This window comes from Anolis carolinensis, chromosome 1 (assembly GCF_035594765.1).
Source record: "Anolis carolinensis isolate JA03-04 chromosome 1, rAnoCar3.1.pri, whole genome shotgun sequence".
In the NCBI taxonomy this organism is placed as follows: Eukaryota; Metazoa; Chordata; class Lepidosauria; order Squamata; family Dactyloidae; genus Anolis; species Anolis carolinensis.
This window is the reverse complement of record NC_085841.1, coordinates 4710857-4732483: the sequence shown is the minus strand read 5'-3', so window position 1 is coordinate 4732483 and position 21627 is coordinate 4710857. Positions and strand designations below refer to the sequence as shown.

Here is a 21627-nt window from a genome sequence, read left to right as displayed (position 1 = left end):
ACCTATTGATATAATCTCAGAGCCTCTTAAAGGGAAAGGGGGGCTTTTCCGAGGCGGCACCATTCCGTAACGGAAGATGGGGGGACTCTCTGCCTTTCCCTTAATGCAGTCGCCCTCCCGAAGACAAAAACACCCCTCTGTTCCCTCGTGGTACGGTCCGAGCCCCCCCTCCCCTCGGCGAAAACACTCACCTTCTGATTTTAACCCTCCCGCCTGACGGGCGCCGCAGTGTTGAATCGGTCGCTCTCGGGACCCGTAGGCATCTACCATTAGGGAAGGAAGAAAGCGGGGTGGCATCTCCTGCCTTCCCTTCGCTCGATCTTGGCTCCTCCGGTCCTTTCCCCCCTCCGGGCCAGCCGCAGATGGTTCCTCCCACGGAGGGAGCCGGCCAACCCGCAGCGTCCTCTCGTTCTACTTCACCTCGGCCTCGTCTTCGGTCGTTTCCGTCACAAGGTGGCGGAAACAGGCGAAGAGCGGGATCGGAAAGCCACGAAGGCGGCGCGCCGAAGGAGGCGAAGGTGGGCGGAGATTCCCGAAGCGGAAGGGGGCGGGGTGGGAGCCGTCGGCACGAGGCCGAAAGGAACTCGGAGGAGAGGGGGCGGAGCTCCGAAGCATAACAGACAGGTCCAACCCCCAGCGTGAAATCTTGCGCATGCGCACTTGTCTCAGCTACTTTTTCCCGCCCAAACTGGCATGAGTTTTTGGTCTGGCAAGGAAAGCTTTGCCTCCTGGTTTGTTTTAGGCCTCAGTTAAATGGCTGATGGATTTGGATATAATAAACCTATAGGAATTTCACTGATAAGGCCACAAATATTGGAAAGTGCGAACACATACTTTGAGTATTGGTGAATAAAGGAAGAAACAACAAACAACGGCGGATTACCTGTTGCTGGGTGAAGTGACCCTCTGAGATGTCACTAGAAAAAAGGTGAGGCGGATTGACTGTTAGGTGAAGTGGCCCTCTGTGATGTCACTAAGAAAAAGGGATGAGGTGGGTTGACTGTTGCTGGGTGAAGTGGCCGTCTGAGATGTTACTAGAAAAAAAGGTGAGGCGGATTGACTGTTAGGTGAAGTGGCCCTCTGTGATGTCACTAAGAAAAAGGGATGAAGTAGATTGGCTGTTGCTGGGTGAAGTAGTCCTCTGAGATGTTACTAGAAAAAGGTGAGGCGGATTGACTGTTAGGTGAAGTGGCCCTCTGTGATGTCACTAAGAAAAAGGGATGAAGTAGAATGGCTGTTGCTGGGTGAAGTGGCCCTCTGAGAAGTCACTAGAAAAAAAGGTGAGGCGGATTGACTGTTAGGTGAAGTGGCCCTCTGTGATGTCACTAGGAAAAAAGGATGAAGCGGATTGGCTGTTGCTAGGTGAAGTGGCCCTCGGTGATGTCACCACAAAAGGGATGAAGTGGAATGGCTGTTGCTAGATGAAGTGGCCATCAGAGCTGTCACTAGAAAAGAAGGATGAAGTGGGTTGACTGTTAGGTGAAGTGGCCATCTGAGATGTCACTAGAAAGAGTGGATTGACTGGTGCTGGATAATGTGGCCCTCTGTGATATCCCAAGGAAAAGAGGGTGAAGCGGATTGGCTGTTGCAAGGTGAAGTAGCCATATGAGATGTCACTAGAAAAAAGGTGAAGCGGATTTGCTGTTGCTGGGTGAAGTGGCCCTCTAAGATGTCATTAGAAAAAGGATGAAGCAAATTGGCTGTTGGATGGTGTGGCCCTCTGAGATGTCACTAGGAAAAGGGTGAAGTGGATTTGCTGTTTCTGGGTGAAGTGGCCCTCTGTGAGGTCACTAGAAAAGGGGGTGAAGCAGATTGGTTACTGCTAGGTGAAGTGGCCCTCTGTGCCGTCACTAGGAAAGAAGAGTGAAGCGGTTTGGATGTTGTTAGGTGAAGTGGCCCTCTGATGTCACTCTTAAAAAGGGTGAAATGGATTGGCTGCTTTTCGGTGTATAAAGGGGAGAAAGAAAAGCAAGAAAAAGTAGGGAAAGAAAGCAAAGGGGAAAAAAGAAAGGGAAGGCAGAGAAAGAAAAAAGAGGGAAAGAAAGAAGTGAAAGGAAATGATAAAAGCTATGAGGGAGAGGAAGAAGGGAAAGGGGAAATATATGGATGGAAAGAGAAAAGAAGGGAGACGGAAGAGAGGGATGCGGGAAGAAGAAAAAGGAAAGAGGAGAAAGGGAAAGTTATGAGGGAAGGGAAGAAAGGAAGGAAGGGATGGAGAAAGAAGAAAAAGGAAATGTGAAAAGGTTTAAAGGGAGGGAAGAAAGAAGGGGAAGGATGAAAGAGGTGCAAGAAGAAAGAAAAAGGAGGGAAGAAAGAGAGAGGGAGGGGTACGTGTAAACCAATCAGGTGGCACAGGTTTCTTGAATAGCTTTGAAATGAAATTAAAAAGGCTTTGTGTTACCAACTGTGGTGTGTTAGTACTTTGGAGCGCTTTCTCTGCTGACATCCTCTCTGGCCATTGAGAATAAACCTCTGATTTTGCCTTCTACCCCATCTGGGCTCCCGAACCCTTGGTTCTTGCAGAATCTGAAATCACTCAGTGTGTAAACAGAAAGCACTTACCGTATATACTCAAGTATAAGCCGACCCGAGTATAAGCCGAGGAACCTAATTTTACCACAAAAAAACCTGGGAAAACATTGACTCCAGTATAAGCCGAGATACCAATAAAATTACATTAATTGAGGCATCGGTAGTTTAAATGTTTTTGAATATTTACATAAAGCTCAAATTTAAGATAAGACTGTCCAACTGATCAAATCATTCTCATCTTCTTCAATGTAAATGCCCTTATGTATCCTTTTAATAATAATAGAGTAAAATAATACAGTAGAGTCTCACTTATCCAACACTCGCATATCCAACGTTCTGGATTATCCAACGCATTTTTGTAGTCAATGTTTTCAATACATTGTGATATTTTGGTGCTAAATTCGTAAATACAGTAATCACAACATAACATTACTGCATATTGAACTACTTTTTCTGTCAAATTTGTTGTATAACATGATGTTTTGGTGCTTAATTTGTAAAATCATAAACTAATTTGATGGTTAATAGGCTTTTCCTTAATCCCTCCTCATTATCCAACATATTCGCTTATCCAACGTTCTGTCGGCCCGTTTACGTTGGCTTAGCGGGACTCTACTGTACCTGTAATAATAATAATAATAATAATAATAATAATAATAATACAGGAAAATAATACATGTAATAATAAATAGAGTAAAATAATAAATGCAATAATAATAATAAGATCAGTGAAATAATAAATGTATTATTAATAATAATAGAATAAAATAAATGTAATAGTAGCAACAATAATAGAGAAAAATAATAAATGTAATAATAACAATAATAATAGAGAAAAATAATAAATGTACCATATATTCTTGAGTATAAGCTGACCCAAATATAAGCCAACCAGGACCCTTACCTGAGTATAAACCAAGGAGGGTTTTTTCAGTCTTAAAAAGAGGGCTGAAAAACTAGGCTTATACTCGAGTATATACAGTAGTTCCCACTAAGAAAGAAAACATCCTCTTTTTCTCAGTGATTTTTCACTCCATGTTGGTGTCTCTTCCTCATTTCCCTCTATCTCATTCTCCTTCCCTTAGGAGGAAGCCTGAGGATTTAGTCTCTCTCTCTGTCCGTCTCTCTGTCTGATAAGTTCAGGGACCCTGCAATTGAAAACAACCTCTGGAGTTGCCTAGAGACCCTCTGGAAAACAACTGAAATTTTCTCTAAGGAAGATTAAGGCGGTTTCCCACTTGATAACACTGCAGGCTGCAGGCGCATTTTAATTAAATGAAATTAATCAAATTCTAAAAAACAAAATAACCCAGTGGAACACGGTCCGTAATGTCCCTGATGGGCTTTGGTTGTGTCACTTCATTTTTTTTTTACTATGGATTGCTCTGAGTTTTTCAGGCTATATGGCCATGTTCCAGTAGCACTCTCTCCTAATGTTTCACCTGCATCTGTGGCTGAGAGGCATCTTCAGAGGTCTGTCGGGGGTGAGGCAAGTGGAATGTAATACAGTAGAGTCTCGCTTATCCAACGTTCGCTTATCCAACATTCTGTATTATTCAGCGCAGTCTGCCTTTTAGTAATAAATGTTTTTGTAGCCAATGTTTTCAATTCACTGCAATGTTTTGGTGCTAAATTCATAAATAGAGTAACTACTACATATCGTTACCGTTTATTAAACTGCTTTTTCTGTCAATTTGTTGTAAAACATGATGTTTTGGTGCTTAATTTGTAAAATCATAACGTAATTTGATGTTTAATAGGCTTTTCCTCAATCTCTCCTTATTATCCAACATTTTCGCTTATCCAACGTTCTTCCGGCCCGTTTATGTTGGATAAGTGAGACTCTATTGTATATGTGGAATGTCCAATTTACCATGGAAAAAGGAAACAAAGGAAATCTACCATTTCTAGATATCCTAGTCCCCTGCAAACCAAATCAAAACTTGGGCCATGCAGTTTACGGAAAACCTATGCACATGGATAGATACTGACATAAAAACTCCAACCATCACCAGGTCAAAAAAGAAGCACAATCAAAGCCCTGACAGACTGTGCAAACAGGATCTGTGAACCCCATCTCCTTCCAGGTGAACTGAACCACGTAAACAGGGCTCTACAAGCCAATACGTATTTTATGATGAACATCAGAAGAACAAGCCACAGGAGTAAATAGAAAGACCCAACCAGAGGAAAAGTGTTACCATATATCAAGGGAACCATTCACCACATAGGGAAACTGATGAAGAAACACAATGAACAAACAATCAACAGACTCACCAAGAACATTAAAAAAAATGCTATGTCCAGCAAAGGATAAGAGGGATCCTCTCACTACTGCAGGAGTCTACTTCACACCATGCAGCTGTGTACAAGTCTACATCGGAAACACCAAACAGCAGCATTGCTCAGACATAAATAGAAGAACACAAAAGGCACTGCACCAGAGAAGTCAGCTATAGCAGAGCACTTGATGAACCAACCTGGACACAGCATATTATTTGAAAACACAGAGATGCTTAAACACCCTAACAACCACCATGTCAGACAACACAGATAAGCCATTGAAATCCACATGCACACAGACAATTTCAACAGAAAGGAGGAAACTATGAAAATGAACAAAATGTGGTTATCAGTATTAAAAAAACACCAGAATCAAGACAGTAACTAGAAAACACGACTCAGTAACAGGGGAACTCCAGACAACAAACAACCAAGTGCCTGTTAACACCTCCCAAACAGAGGATGCCTCCAGGCAACAAAGGCCAGGCTACCTCTATGCCGATACCTTCACTGATTGACTTTGCAAACTTCATGGCTATTGAAATGCTAATTCAAGCTTGCTAATTACAGTATTTCACGCTTTCTTTAAACAGACAAGGGTTCTTTCTCCCACCCTAGACATTATTCCATAGATATATGTACAGTAGAGTCTCACTTATCCAACATAAACAGGCCAGCAGAACGTTGGATAAGCGAATACGTTGGATATTAAGGAGAGATTAAGAAAAAGCCTATTAAACATCAAAATAGGTTATGATTTTACAAATTAAGCACCAAAACATCATGTTAGACAACAAATATGGCAGAAAAAGTAGTTCAATACGCAGTAATGTTATGTTGTAATTACTGTATTTACGAATTTAGCACCAAAATATCACAATGCATTGAAAACATTGACTACAAAAATGCATTGGGTAATCCAGAACGTTGGATAAGTGAGTGTTGGATAAGTGAGACTCTACTGTATATGCACTACACTTTATTGCTAATAGAACCTCTGAAGATGCCAGCCACAGATGTAGGTGATATGTCAGAAGAGAATGCTACTGGAACATGGCCATACAGCCCAAAAAGCTTACAGTAACTCAGTCATTCCAAGCATGAAGCCTTCAATAACACAATTTTTACAATGTCCCTTGCAAACAGATCCTTTTTCTCTATTATTGCAGGCACATAGACGAGGAGTGGCTACAAAACCAGCATCTGCAATTTCATTCATCCATGCCAGACAAAGTATGTTCTTTCTAGGCATTTTCTAGATTCTCTAGTGTGACTCCATGGTACTTTTGGGCTGGAAACCATTTCAAGCAATGTAACCTGTTTAGCTTCCCCATCTGCCTTCTCCTTACTTATACCTGTTTAAAACAGCATTCAATCCCCTCTTTGTATTCGGAATTAAAAACTGGGGAGTCTGCAACTGAAGAGAGCTAGAGCGTGAGAGAGACAAAAGCGAGTATTATAGGTCCACACCTACAAAGAGCGATTGGGAAACACACATCAAAATGTGCATTTCCCAAAGAGACAATCATGGCATTATGTGGGACTTAGGCTAAATGTCACCCTAAGCATTCAATGTGCCCACACATCCTTTTCTCCTGGAAACACAAACACCTTTGCCCACGGTTTTTTCAGTCTTTTTGATCAATCTTAATGCAGGCAACAATGGTGTGTACAGGGATATATTATGCCTCGGGGAGGAAAAGCTAAACAAAACAAGAACCCTTTACAGCTGTATAAATAATCTATATTAATGAAAGACTCCAGCTTAGCTGCATTTAAACCTGCTATCTAGTGTTTATTCAGCTAGTACTGACTTTGCATGGGTATGAAACTACGGTATACTTTTTCTCTATTCCCTCATTGTCCGCCTCGACATGCGATGAGAGGTGGATAATACATTTATTTTGTCGAAGGCTTTCATATCTGGAATCACTGGGTTGCTGTGAGTTTTTCAGGCTGTATGGCCATGTTGCAGTAGCATTCTCCATGTTTCACCTGCATCTGTGGCTGGCATCCTCAGAGATTTGCCGAAAATGGGGCAAGTGAAGTGTATGTGTATGTGTGTGTACACACACACACACACACACACACAACTATATATATCTGTGGAATGTCCAGGATGGGAGAAAGATTCCTTATCTATTTAAGGAAATGTGAATGTTGCAGTTAACAAGTTTGAATTAACATTTGAGTATCCATGTATTTTGCAAAGTCAATCAGTGTTGACTCTGTTACGTGGAGGCACCCTCTGTTTGGGATGTTAACTGGCCCTTGATTACTTATTGGCTGGAGTTGTCCTGTTTCTGAGTGGTGTTTATTATTTACTGTATTCTGGTGTTTTTTAATACTGATCATCACATTTACTCCATTTTCATGGTTTCCTCCTTTCTGTTGAAATTGTTCACGTGCTTCTTGTGGATTTCAATGGCTTCTCTGTGTGGTCTGGCATGTTGGTTGTCAGAGCAGCCCAGTATTTCTGATTTCTCAAATACTATGCTGTGTCCAGGCTGGTTCACCAAGTGCTCCGCTATAGCTGACTTCTCTGGTTGAATTGGTTTGCAGTGCCTTTCATGTTCCTTGATTTATGTCTAGTCAATGCTGTGTTTGGTGGTCCCTATGTAGACTCTGCAAACTTCATGGCTACTTACTTACTTAGGCAATCCCTCATTGTTCAGATATTATTGTCTTCCAGATGTAGTGTAGCAGTGGATACATAGGTGACTGTGGAGTCCTATTCTTGACCCGCATGATCTTCCACAGTGAGGACATCAATTTCCAGGTAGAAGGCAGTCCCGGTCTGGGTTGGCTTGACGCACCTTCTTTTTGGCACGTTTTTCCCTTTTCCCCTCCATTCATGTGTCTTCAAATTCCACAGCACTGCTGGTCACAGCTGACCTCCAGTTAGAGCACTCAAGGGCCAGGGCTTCCCAGTTCTTGGTGAAGACATCAAGGAAAATATTTACTGTCAGGTGGACACCATCCTACTAGAGATACCTAAGGAGTACAAAATCCTTCTCCTGGGGGATTTTAACACAAGAGTAGGACAAGGCTTTTACCTATGGCCAGGGGTCATAGGAAAAGACAGGGTTGGAAACAACAACTTGAATGGCATCCTGCTTCTCACAAAATGTGCGGAACACAACCTTGTCATCACCAACACACTCTTCCGCCAGAAAAACAAGTTCAAGACATAATGGAAGCACTTCATGGCTACTCAGATGCTAATTCAAGCTTGCTAATTGAAACACTTGCACTTGCTTTAAACAGACAAAGTTTCTTTCTTCCACCCTGGACATTATTCCACAGGTATGTATACCCTCCACTTGCTTCGTTGCCAACAGAAACTCGGAAGATGCCAGCCATAGATGTAGTTGAAACGTTAGGAGAGAATGCTACTGGAATATGGTCAGGAAATCCAAAAAAACTCACAGAAACCAAATACATTTATTATTATTATTATTATTATTATATCATTCTACACTTAATTTAGTTTCCCTTTCTTATCTTAGAAATCTTATCTTTCCGATTCTTTTTCCCATCCCTATCAGGCACCAAGGAGTGTGTCTCTCATTTGGATGAACCTACACTGTAAAATGGATGCAGTTTGGCACCATATAGGATCCTGGGATTTTTAGTTTTACAAGTCCCTCTCTGCCAAAGAGTGCTGGAGCCTCACCTTGAATGGTGTCAAAACTGTAGTGTAGATGTACACCTATAATTTGGCATTTCCTTTCTAATGTATAACAAACTCAAGGAGGGTGCAGTTATTTCCACCCGAAGCTATTAAACCAAGAGTTAGCTGAGGAATTAATGCACCCTGACACCACTTTAACTTCTATTTTTATTTATTTATTTACAGTATTTATATTCCACCCTTCTCACCCCGAAGGGGACTCAGGGCGGATCACATTATAACACACATAGGGCAAACATTCAATGCCAATAAACACATCAAACAGAGACTGAGAGACACACACAGAGGCAAGTTAACCTTCTTCTGAGGGGATGTTCGATTCTGGCCACAGGGGGGAGCAGCTGCTTCATCATCCACACTGACGGCACTTCCTCATTCCAGGTCGTAAATTAGTTAATCTTGCCTCCCCACTTTATAAGTGGTACCTTATCTCCTACTTGATAGATGCAACTATCTTTCGGGTTGCTAGGTCAGCAACGAGCAGGGGCTATTTTTTATTTTTAATTGACGGGTGCTCACCCCGCCACGGGCTGGCCTCGAACTCATGACCTCATGGTCAGAGTGATTTAAGGCAGCTGCTCAACAGCTGCACCACAGCCCGGCCCCTAGGACTCAATGCTACAAAATCCTGGGATGTGAAGTTTGTGATAGGTAGACCTACATATTACTGTTTTGAGAAGTAAATGCCAAAACGTCTCTATCAGATACTACACAAAACAACGTACTGTATTCTACTAGTTGCTAAGCACCAAAAGCTCACATCACATTGCTTTCTACTAAATTTATCTCTTTTATAAATAGAAATATAGTTTTATAAATAAAGCTTTTATAAACAGAAATTTTCAACAATCTAATTCAGCTTGGAAATGTTGGACCACAGTTCCCAAAATATTTCAGTATGTCCAAAAGTGTAACTTGGATCAATTATGATCCCAATTATTGATATTTTTGTTGCTATTCTAAGCTGATCTATCTCCAGATGCCTCTCTGGATGTATGTCATTTTGAGTCCCACCCATGGGAGAAAAGTGGGTCAGATATGAATTAATAATAATAATAATAATAATAATACATCACACAGTCCTAGACACTTGGGAAGTGTTCGACTTGTGGTTTTGTGAAACGAAATCCAGCATATCTATCTTGTTTGCTGTGTCATACAACGTCGTTGTGTCAATAATAATAATAAGTTTAGCAAGGATGAGAATTAATGTTCTTCAATCATGATTACCCCACATTTTTAAACCGCCCAATAGCCAAATATCTCCGAATGCTGTACAAATTAAAAACATAACATAGAAGAGGCAAAATCTTTTGTAGAGTTCGAGCATCCCTATCCCAAAATCCAAATTACTTCAAGTTCTGAAATAATCCATATTGATGACTGAGAAAGTGGCACCTTTGCTTCCTGATGGTTCAGTGTACACAAACTTTTGGTTCATGCACAAAATTATTAAAAATATTACGTATACATTTACTTTCAGGGTATGTGTATAAGGGTATGTATAGGAAAGATAAATCATCCCACTCATCTGAGGACTTGCTCCATTTTTGGAGAGTTGTGCCTGTTTTTGGGACATTTGACCTTTATTCCCCCGCATTTCCCACTCATCTCCCCAAATTCCTCCCATTCACAGTTTCCCACGATGGCTGAAATATTATATTAAAAAGGTCCATCGTGGAAACCTGAGAAGCTTTCCGCCCTCCGGAATCCATCAAACGGCAGATGGCAAAGTTATAAATATCAAAGCATTCAGTAACCAGTGGTACTCAAAAGAGGCAGGCTCTGTTGGCACGGCTTAAAATACCAACAGGAATTTGACAAAGAATATATATATATATATATATATATATTCCAGCTCAGAGATTCCTGCCTTGCGGAGTTTTAGGATCCCAGCGGTCAAGGCTACATGATTATCAATTGTGAGGTAAGTAAGTAAGTAAGTAAGTAAAAGTCCCGAAAGGGACTCAGAGCAAATGGCCCAGGATCCTTAGTGGTGATACGCTTCAAGCTTTTGCCCCATAATGTTAGGGAATACTGGGAGTTGTAGTTTTACAAGGTCTTTGGCCTTTTCTGCCAAAGAGTGCTGGAGCTCCATCAAACGACAGATCCCAAAATTCCATAGCCACAAACCATTTCAATTAAAATGGTGCATTCATTCCACAGTGTAAATGCACCCAGAAGTTGACTATTCTTTCCCTTAGTAGAGCCCAGACTTCCCTAACCAGATATTTTAGGACAACACCTTGCTGGATGTGAGTGATGGGAAACATAGTCCAACATATCTGGAAAACCAGGAAGTGTTTTCCAAGATATATCCATTTTCTGAATGGATATGTCTTAGAGAACATTTCATCCAAAAAAAAAAGAGAGAGAGGGGGGCATTGATCATTTAGAAGGCCTCAATCAAATGGCTCAATGCTATGGACTCTGTTAGGGATTCCTCTTCTACAGAAGAGGAAGGGGAGCAAGAAAGTGTTCATGAATCATAGGGGCAGTTGGAATCTGAGGAGGAGGTTTTGCAAGTACCCACATTTCAGGAGAGGTGAAAGGAAACAGAACAGAGATGTCATTCAGCTAGAATAGCTGCCAGAAATGCAGCTGAGTAATTAGGAATTGCCCTAGCAGCTGTGAGGGGACTCAGGGCTATAAAGCAAAAGCAGATGCAGCCAGCTCTTGCTGGTAACAAACTGACTCTTTGTTCCCCTTGTGCCTGCTTCAAGTCTGCATCTGGGAAACTGCTCCTAAGGATTTATTGCTGTTTCTTTGTCTGAAGTAAGACTGTTATTTGATTTGAGAATTTATCAGAGTCTAAGAACTGTGATTGCCCTAAGACTTCCTTGCTTCCTTTTGCATTATTCCACTGAGCGTGCTGTACCTTATGTTTTGCTGAAGTTTTCATTTACTTACACAGTGTTTTAAGACTATTCTTGAAAGACAAAATAGGACAGACTCCTAAGAGTTGTAGCTATGCAAAGCCTTTTCTACAACGATATGTGGAGGTCCAAAGAAAGACCAGAGACCTCAAGAACATCTGGTGGACAAAAAAGGCTCAAGAAATCCAACACTTTGCAGATGTCCATGATGCCTGCTGATCCTTTAACGCCACAAAGGTCATCTATGGCTCAAGAAATCATGGCATACACCCTCTATGCTCATCAGATGGAACCAAACTTCTGAAGGATAAAATATCAATTGCATTCTGGTTGAGTTAGTCAGCTGTGCCTTTCATGTTCCTTGGTTCGTGTTTGGGCAATGCTGTGTTTGATGGTCCCTATGTAGACTTGTCCACAGCTTCATGGTATACAGTACACAATCTACAAATTATCTACAGACCCACTAAGAAAATCTACGAAATGCTATGTTCAGCTAAGGACAAGAGGGATCCTCTCACCTCTGCAGGAGTCTACCATATACACCTGCCGCCAACAGACAAGAGTTTTTTCTCCCACCCTGGACTTTCCACAGATATATAAACCTCCCTTGCCTAGTCTCCAATAGACCTCACAACCTCTGAGGATGCTTGCCATAGATGTGGGTGAAACATCAGGAGAGAATTGTGGAACATGGCCATACAGCCTGGAAAACCCACAGCAACCCAATGATTCCAGCCATGAAAGCCTTCAACAACACAAGGCTAAAGTTACTACAGGTTGAGTGACCCGTGTCAGGAATCCAAAATCCAAATTACTCCAAGATCTGAAATAATCCATATTGATGTGTTGAGAAAATGACCAATAGCTGAAGAGGTTTTCTTGCAAATCCCACAAACCAGGGATGAGCTCCTAGTTTGGAGGAAGTCAGCAAAGCCATCAGCCAACTAAAAAACAACAAAGCCAGCAGACCTGATGGGATCCCTGCTGAAATCTTTAAAGAGGGTGGACCTGAGATTACACAACAACTCCACCAGTTTATTGAAAAAGTGTGGGCGACTGAGAAAATCCCAGCAGACTTCAAGGATGCCACCTTTTTTTTTCAGAAAGGGGGAAAGAACAGACTGTGGAAACTATTGAGGTATCTCCTTTTTAACCTCCAGTGGGAAAATCCTCACAATAATCCTTGCAAACTGCCTTCTACAAAAACATCACTAAGCTACAAAGCCCACAATTCCATAGCATTGAGCCATGGCAGTTGAAGTGGTGCCAAACTGCATTAATTCTACAATGCAGATGTATCGTAGCCTTCTGATTTCTTGTATGTCCAATGATTGAACCATGGGGATTTTCATCTATTTCAGTGTCTTCATCATGTAATTTAGAGTTGTCTGTGGTCAATATTTTTGTTTTCTCAAGTATACTTGGCCTGATCTCCCCACAAGCCTGACACAAGGCACATCTGCACTGTAGAACTAATTCAGTTTGATACCACTTTAACAGCCATGGCTCAACACTATGGAATCAAGGGAGTTCTGGTTTGATGAGATTTGGGCTCCCTACTACACTGCCATATAATCCAGATGATCAAAGCAGATAATCCACATTACAGTAGAATCTCACTTATCCAACATTCTGGATTATCCAAAGCAGTCTACCTCCTGCTCAGGTCCACAGCTGTTTCTCTAGGCAGCAAGAACTGCACTTTTTGCGAATTTAATTTCCAGCAATGTTAATATTGTAAGTTTATTTTATGCTATTCTATCTTTATTTTTAGTCAATTTGTTAGTAGCTACTGTTTTTGTCATCAATGTTTTCAATACATTGCAATGTTTTGGTGCTAAGTTTGTAAATACAGTACAGTAGAGTCCAAGGTTCTGGATTATCCAAGGCATTTTTGTAGTCAATGTTTTCTATATATCATGATATTTTGGTGCTAAATTTGTAAATACAGTAATTACAACATAACATTACTGCGTATTGAACTACTTTTTCTGTCAAATTTGTTGTATAACATGATGTTTTGGTGCTTAATTTGTAAAATCATAACCTAATTTGATGTTTAATAGGCTTTTCCTTAATCCCTCCTTATTATCCAACATATTCACTTATCCAAGGTTCTGCCGGCCCATTTAGCTTGGATAAGTGAGACTCTACTGTAATTACTACGTAACGTTACTGTGTATTGAACTGCTTTTTCTGTCGATTTGTTATAAAACATGATGTTTTGGTGCTTAATTTGTAAAATCATAACGTAATTTGACGTTTAATAAGCTTTTCCTTAATCCCTCCTTATTATCCGACGTTTTCGTTATCCAACTTACTGCCAGCCCGTTTATGTTGGATAAGTGAGACTCTACTGTATCTGCTTTGAACTGGATTATATGAGTCTACACTGCCTTATAATCCAGTTCAAAGCAGATAATCTGGACTGTATATAGCAGTGCTGATGGAGGCCAATGAGGCCTGACTTAATAGCATCCCACAGCTGGTTTTTTAAGTATGTTCTTGCCGTTGTTAGTTTAATGCCATTCTTTCTACTATCTGTTATGGAAAGGGGAAGGTAAGCAAAGGTTTCAATAATTGATGAAACCTCACTTTTGCAAAGGAGGAGCTCGAACATAAACAGCAGAGGAAATTGAAAGTCAACATGTCAAGGGGGAATGAAGATCAAACATAAGTCATCTCACCGCAGGTTGTCACTGCCGTAACATTTCCTGCTTCCACTTGAAAAATAAATCTGCTTTAAGGTTTCTTACTCTTTTTGTAGTTTGTCCATGCTTGAGCTACACTGTAGAACAGGCATGGGCAAACTTTGGCCCTCCAGGTGTTTTGGACTCCAGCTCCCACAATTCCTAACAGCCTACCGGCTGTTAGGAATTGTGGGAGCTGGAGTCCAAAACATCTGGAGGGCCAAAGTTTGCCCATGCCTGCTGTAGAATGAATGAGGTTTGACACCACTTCAACTCCCATGACTCAGTAGACTCTATGTATTTGAATTCTACCAACTGGGTAGACCAAGCTATATGAACTGTTATCTACTCTACTGCCATACTTCAGATTAGTTGATTCTCTTCCTTTCGCACCTCAGGTCAGCTTCACCTTGCTAGAGACACCAAGCCACACACAGGAAGTAGTCTTTTGTAGTTTATTTAGAAAATAAGCAAAAGATAGTTCATAAAAGGGTAAAAGATCCGTTCCACAAGATAGGTACAAAACCAAGGCTGTAGGCAATAAGTCCATAGAAATATAGAGCATAAAAGAAGGTCCTTTTCATAGAAGCCAAAACCAGCACACAGAGTATATCCACGCGATATTACAGGAAAGCAGACTTGCTTCTAGATCAAGCAATGGAGTTGCATTGACAGAGAGCTCTCTGCAAACAGACTGTTTTAAAAGCATGATATAAAGACGTTTCTTTGCCCTTTGAACCTATTGACTATGCAAAGGCTTCTCCACAACCCTCTAAATTCCAGTCTCGTAGCCCAGTCGAGATCCCCAGAGTCAAGGCCACTGAGCTCATTATCAGGTGGCAAAGTGCTATCCTCCCTTTCTACTCCCTGCACTTGAAATTCCTTGTTAGAAACAACATCATGACTTATTCCCATGGGAACAACTCCCTGCTCTTCATTTCCCACAGCTGGGACGCTGCTATAATTCCCAGCATCAGAGTCAACCTCAAATTCATCCTGAATCCCATCATTAAGCACATATCATCCAGAATCTTCATCAGAGCAATGCAAGGGCACATCAGAATCACACAAAGGCAAAGGCTGAGCACAACACTTCCTATCAGCTTTCTTCCATGTCCATTATACACTTTTTATTAAGTTATTTAATATTACCATTCTTCATATTTGATCAGGACCCTGTACATGGTTCTACTGAATTAGGCACCATGTATATTTATATATTACTAGCTTGGGTACCTGGCAATGCCCGGATTATTTGAAAAGGGCCTTGTTTGTTTTTGGATGTTAGGTAATATCAGTTTGGTCATATGTTACAGTCAATCACTCATAAGTTTGCAGGTGAACTATAGCGCTCTGATGCCAAGATTAATCACCCACAATGCCTGCCAGTATTCACAGTTGGCCATGTTGGGTCTGTGTGCCAGGTTTGGTCCAGATCCGTCACTTGCTGGGTTCAGTGTTCTCTGAATATGGGTGAACTATAACTCTGATGCCAAGATCAATCACCCTAAGTTGACAGCACTGGGTCTGTGCGCCAAGTTTGGTCCAGATCCGTCACTTGCTGGGTTCAGTGTTCTCTGAATATGGGTGAACTATAACTCTCTGATGCCAAGATCAATCACCCCAAGTTGGCAGCGTTGGGGCTGTGAGCCAAGTTTGGTCCACATCCATCCTTGGTGGGTTTCAGAGGGCTCACGGAATACAGGTGAACGATAACTCCCAGAGTGAATGATCAATTACCTCCAAAGTCCACCATCATTCCCAGTTGGCCATGCTGAATTTGTGTGCCACGTTTGGTCCAGATCAGTTATCAGATGGGTTCAGCGTTCTCTGAACACAAGTGAACTATAACTCCTAGATGTCAAGGTCAGTCACCCCCAAACCCCACCAGTATGCAAATTTGGCCATGTTAGGTCTGTGTGCCAAGTTAGTTGCAGGTCTATCGTTGGTGGGGTTCAAAGTGCTCTTAGATTGCAGATGAACTATACATCCCAGTCCCTACAACTCCTATAAATCATGGTGAATTCTCCCCAAATCTCTCTATTATGTTCAGTTGCTGATTAATTCCTCTGTTTGCTGTGTGTCATAGAAAAGGGTAGGAAAGGATTAATGGAGAGGCTGTGGGCGGGGTCATGCAAATGGTGAAAGAAAGGAACACTGGGATGTGCTCGCTATAACCTGCAATGTTCTGGAAGGGAGTGACTTGGTGGCTCCTCAGCACTGGGAACTATAGCCTGTTGTGTGCCACATATACACATACAGAGTTTCACTTTCATTATGTATATAGATTGGTCAACTAATTAATTTTAAGGACAGAAGTCCTGTCTAAACTCCAGTTCTTTGATTTATATTTTATTTCTTTTTTTAAAAAAATCAGTACAGTAGAGTCTCACTTATCCAAGCTAAACGGGCTGGCAGAAGCTTGGATAAGCGAATATCTTGGATAATAAGGAGGGATTAAGGAAAAGCCTATTAAACATCAAATTAGGTTATGATTTTACAAATTAAGCACCAAAACATCATGTTATACAACACATTGGACAGAAAAAGGAGTTCAATACGCTGTAATGCTATGTAGTAATTACTGTATTTACGAATTTAGCACCAAAATATCACGATATATTGAAAACATTGACTACAAAAATGGCTTGGATAATCCAGAGGCTTGGATAAGCGAGGTTTGGATAAGTGATACTCTACTGTATCTTTTTTCTTAACAAGGATAGTTATCAAAAAGCAGATTCATCATCAAGAGGGATGGAAGACTCTCCATATCTGATTTAGTGCATTGTAAACCAAAGAAATACCAATGGGATCATTTAACACCCAAACAGCCAAAAATGTTTACTATCCGGACGGAGCCAAAACATAAAACTGGATTTCACTTGGCATGCTCTTCGACAGAATATCAATAAACAAGGGATCCCATAAAACGAGTAAGAAGATATCTGGCTTATTGAGTCAGTCAGCTTTGGCCAAATCTCAATCTGAGTATCTAAGCGTTTGTTGTTGCTTTGAGCCTCCCAGTCAGTTATGACATATGGTGGTCCAATTGCAGAGTTTTCTTGGCAAGATATGCTATTGACTTCCTCTGAGGCTGAGAGAGTGTGACTTGTACAAGGTCACCCAGTGGGTTTCATGGATGACAATGGTTTTGAAGCCTGGCCTCTGGAGTCATAATCCACCAACATCCAAAGCTTGAAAGTATATATTCCAAAAGTAAACATAGTGTACATCAGACATCAGAAGAGCTCCAAGATCAAAGACAAGCCACGGGAGGAAAGAGAAAGATCTACCCAGAGGAAAGGTGTTCTTATCATACATCAAGGGAACCACTAACCACATAAGGAAACTAATGAAAAAACATAACTTGCAAACAATTTACAGACCCACCCAGAAAATCCAACAAATGGTATGTTCAGCAAAGGATAAGAGGGATCATCATCTCACCTTTGCAGGAGTTGGCCATATACCATACAGCTGTGGATACGTCTACATAGAGACCACCAAATGCAGCAGCATTGCCCAGACGTGAATCAAGAAACATGAAAGGCAGTACAAACTGATTCAACCAGAGAAGTCAGCCATAGCAGAGCACTTGGTGGACCAACTTGGACACAGAATATTATTGAAGAAGACAGAAATGCTGGACCACTTGGACAACCACCATGTCAGACGACACAGAGAAGCCACTGAAATCCACAAGTACGTGGACAATTTCAACAGGAAGGAGGAAACCATGAGAATGAACAAAATCTGGTTACTATTATTAAATAACACTAATAAGGAACACCACTCAAAAATAGGAAGACTCCACACCGCAAGCAATAAAGTTCCAGTTAACACCTCCCAAACAGAGGAAGCCTCCAGGTACAACAGCCAGGCTACCTCTATGCCAGTGGTTCCCAAACCTTTTTTGACCAAGGACCACTTTGACCAGGGACCACTCTCCAACATTAGTACCAAAAGGGTTACGAATCAGTTTTTGGTCAGCTTTAGATTTGGTTTGTTATTTGGGGTGATGATTCAGAAAATTGTGTTGGACAGACCACATCACCTCTTGTTTCTGATACAGAACACATGCCATCCAGTAGTCTCCATCTGCTCGCCCAAAGAAAACCGTATTTAATAATCTAGAGCCACTGACCTTATTTTAGGTCTTGTGGCCCATCAGTGGGCCGTGGCTCACTGGTTGGGAACCACTGCTCTATGCAGATATCCTCATTGATTGATTTTCCAGCTGCAAGCCATTGAAATCCACAAACATGTGGACAATTTCAACAGAAAGGAGGAAACCATGAAAATGAAAAATATCTGGTTACCAGTATTAAAAAAAACACCAGAATCAAGACAGTAAATAAAGAACACCACTCAGAAACAGTGGAACTCTAGTCAGCAAACAATCAAATTGCCAGTTAACACCTCCCAAGCAGAGCGTGCCTCCAGGCAACAGAGGCAAGGCTACCTCTATGCAAATACCCTCATTGATTGACTTCATGGCAACTCAATGCTTATCAAGCTTGCTAATTGCAACATTCACACTTGCTTTACACAGACAAGGGTTCTTTCTCCCACCCTGGATATTATTACACACACACACACATATATATATACATACACACACACACACACACACACACACACACACACACACACATACACTTCACTTGCTTCATTTCCAACAGACCTCTGAACAAACTTCTGAGGATGCCAGTCACAGATGCAGGCGAAAAATCAAGAGAGAATGCTACTGGAATATGGCCATAAAACCTCACAGCATCCTACCAATTCTGGCCATGAAAGTATTCGACAATACATTTATCATAGTGTGATCACTGTAAATAATGGGATTTGAGCATCCACAGATTTTGGTATCCGCAGAGGTCCTGGAAATGAACCTGAAAGTATACCAAGGACACACTGCGCTCTCTCTCTCTCTCTCTCTCTCTCTCTCTCTCTCTCTCTCTCTCTCTCTCTCTATATATATATATATATATATATATATATATATATATATATATATATAGCTGTGACCGACCATGCGTTTCTGTGGCGAAGTCTGGTGGTATGGGAAATAAAGTATTGAGGAATTGGTGGTAGTTAGGTAAAGGGTAAAGGATTTCCCCTGACATTAAGTTTAGTCATGTCTGACTTTGTGGGTCTCCATTTCTAAGCCGAAGAGCTGGCATTGTCCGTAGACTCCTCCAAGGTCATGTGGCTGGCATGACTGCATGGAGCGCTGTTACCTTCCTGCCGGAGCAGTACCTATTCATGTAGTCTCATTTGCATGTTTTTGAACTTTAGGGTTGGCAGAAGCTGCCTAAGTGAGGCCTAACTCTGCCTGTCCCCTGGGCTGAGTGGGTTGCTAGGAGACCAAGTGGGCGGAGCTTAGCCTTCTAACTGGCAGCAATTGGATAAAAACAATTATTCCTCTCCCTCTAATTAGGACTTTATTTTTCTTTTGTTTTTGTTGTATCAACCTGGAGGCGTGGATGATGGGTCGTGTTGTCAAATTTCGAGGTTGGGGGGCCTTTAGTTTTGTTGTTTTGTCGGTCGCTGGGATTCCATCACTCTTTTATATATGAAGATAGAACATGAACATGTCCATTCAGATTTTAGAATGTTTTTATGAATATTGATGTAAGTTAATAATTTTTAATCTGATTTATAGTGTACTAGTTGTGCCTGGCCACGCGTTGCTGTGGCGAAGTATGGTGGTATGGGAAATAAAGTATTGAGGAATTGGTGGTAGTTAAGGTAAAGGGTAAAGGTTTTCCCCTGACATTAAGTCCAGCTGTGTCCGACTACACACTGAAGTGGATTATATGGCAGTGTGGAGTCAAGATAATCCAGTTCAAAGCAGATAATATAAGATTATAAATGGGTAATATAGCTGTGTGGAAAGGCCTTGAGTCTACACTGCCATATAATCCAGTTAAAATAAGATAATCTGTGGAAGAGGCCTAAGTGAGGCCTAACTCTGCCTGTCCCCTGGGCTGAGTGGGTTGCTAGGAGACCAAGTGGGCGGAGCTTAGCCTTCTAACTGGCAGCAATTGGATAAAAACAATTATTCCTCTCCCTCTAATTAGGACTTTATTTTTCTTTTCTTTTTGTTGTATGAACGTAGAGGCATGGATGAGGGATTGTGCTGCCAAGTTTAGTGTTTCTAGGATGTGTGGTTTTGTTGTTTTGTCCTAGGCCGAAATTTCATTACCCTTTTATATATATAGATTGTATAATTTTTATATGTGTGTTTATTGTAAGCCACACTGAGTCCCCTTTCGGTTGAGAAGGGCAGGATATAAATGTATGTATACTAGCTGTGCCCGGGCACGCATTGCTGTGGCGAAGTCTGGTGGTATGGGAAATAAAGTATTGAGGAATTGGTGGTAGTTAAGGTAAAGGTTTTCCCCTGACATTAAGTCCAGTCGTGTCTGACTCTGGGGGTTGGTGCTCATCTCCATTTCTAAGCCGAAGAGCCGGCGTTGTCCGTAGACTCCTCCAAGGTCATGTGGGATGACTACATGGAGCGGTGTTACCTTCCCGCCGGAGCAGTACCTATTGATGCACTCACATTTGCATGTTTTTGAACTTCTGGGTTGGCAGAAGCTGGGGCTAACAGTGGGGGCTCTCTCCGCTCCCCCAATTCAAACCTGTGGCCTTTTGGTCCAGAAGTTCAGCAGCTCAGCGCTTTAACACGCTGAGCCATCAGGGGATATTATTTCCTAAAGGTTGTGAATATACAATATTTCTGATTGTTTTTTTTTTTGTCTGTTGGAGGCAAGTATGAATGCTGCAATTAGGAAAAATGATTAGGATGTAATGGCCTTGCAGCTTTAAAGCCTGGCTGTTTCCTCCCTGAGTGAATTTTTTGTTGGGAGGTGTTAGCTGGCCCTGATTGTTTCCTGTCTGGAATTCCCTTGTTTTCATAGTGGTGTTCTTTGCGATATTTTATGTGCTTTTCCTGTCTGTGGCCCTGAGAAAACAGGATTTGCCAGACTTTGATGATGGGAATACTTTGTTGGGAGGTGTTAGCTGGCCCTGATTGCTTCCTGTGTGGAATTCCCCTGTTTATTTACTGTCCTGGTTTTAGAGATTATATTGTTCTGCATTATTCTATCCCAGTAATTATTTCATATTAAAGAAGAATCTCACTTATCCAACATTCGCTTATACAATGTTCTGGATTATCCAACGCAGTCTGCCTTTTCATAATCAATGTTTTTGTAGTCAGTGTTTTAAATTCATTGTGATATTTTAGTGGTAAATTTGTAAATACAGTACAGTAGAGTCTCACTTATCCAACATAAACGGGCCGGCAGAACGTTGGATAAGCGAATATGTTGGATAATAAGGAGGCATTAAGGAAAAGCCTATTAAACATCAAATTAGGTTATGATTTTATAAATGAAGCACCAAAACATCATGTTAGACAACAAATTTGTCAGAAAAAGTAGTTCAATACACAGTAATGCTATATAGTAATTACTGTATTTATGAATTTAGCACCAAAATATCATATTTTGAAAGCATTGACTACAAAAATGCGTTG

At 41.3% G+C, this 21627-nt stretch overlaps 1 protein-coding gene across 3 annotated transcripts in view; it reads right to left on the bottom strand.

Moving 5' to 3' along the window:
* extl3 (exostosin like glycosyltransferase 3) overlaps positions 1–21627 on the bottom strand; it is a 212458-nt gene that overhangs the window by 178377 nt on the left and 12454 nt on the right. The window contains exon 1 of one of the 3 annotated variants that reach the window (XM_003225924.4): positions 192–2960. The exons of the other annotated variants lie outside the window; for them this stretch is intronic. The gene's annotated coding sequence lies outside the window, so the exon portion shown is untranslated. Of the gene's footprint in view, positions 1–191; positions 2961–21627 lie in introns of those variants that run through there. 3 annotated transcript variants of the gene reach the window in all.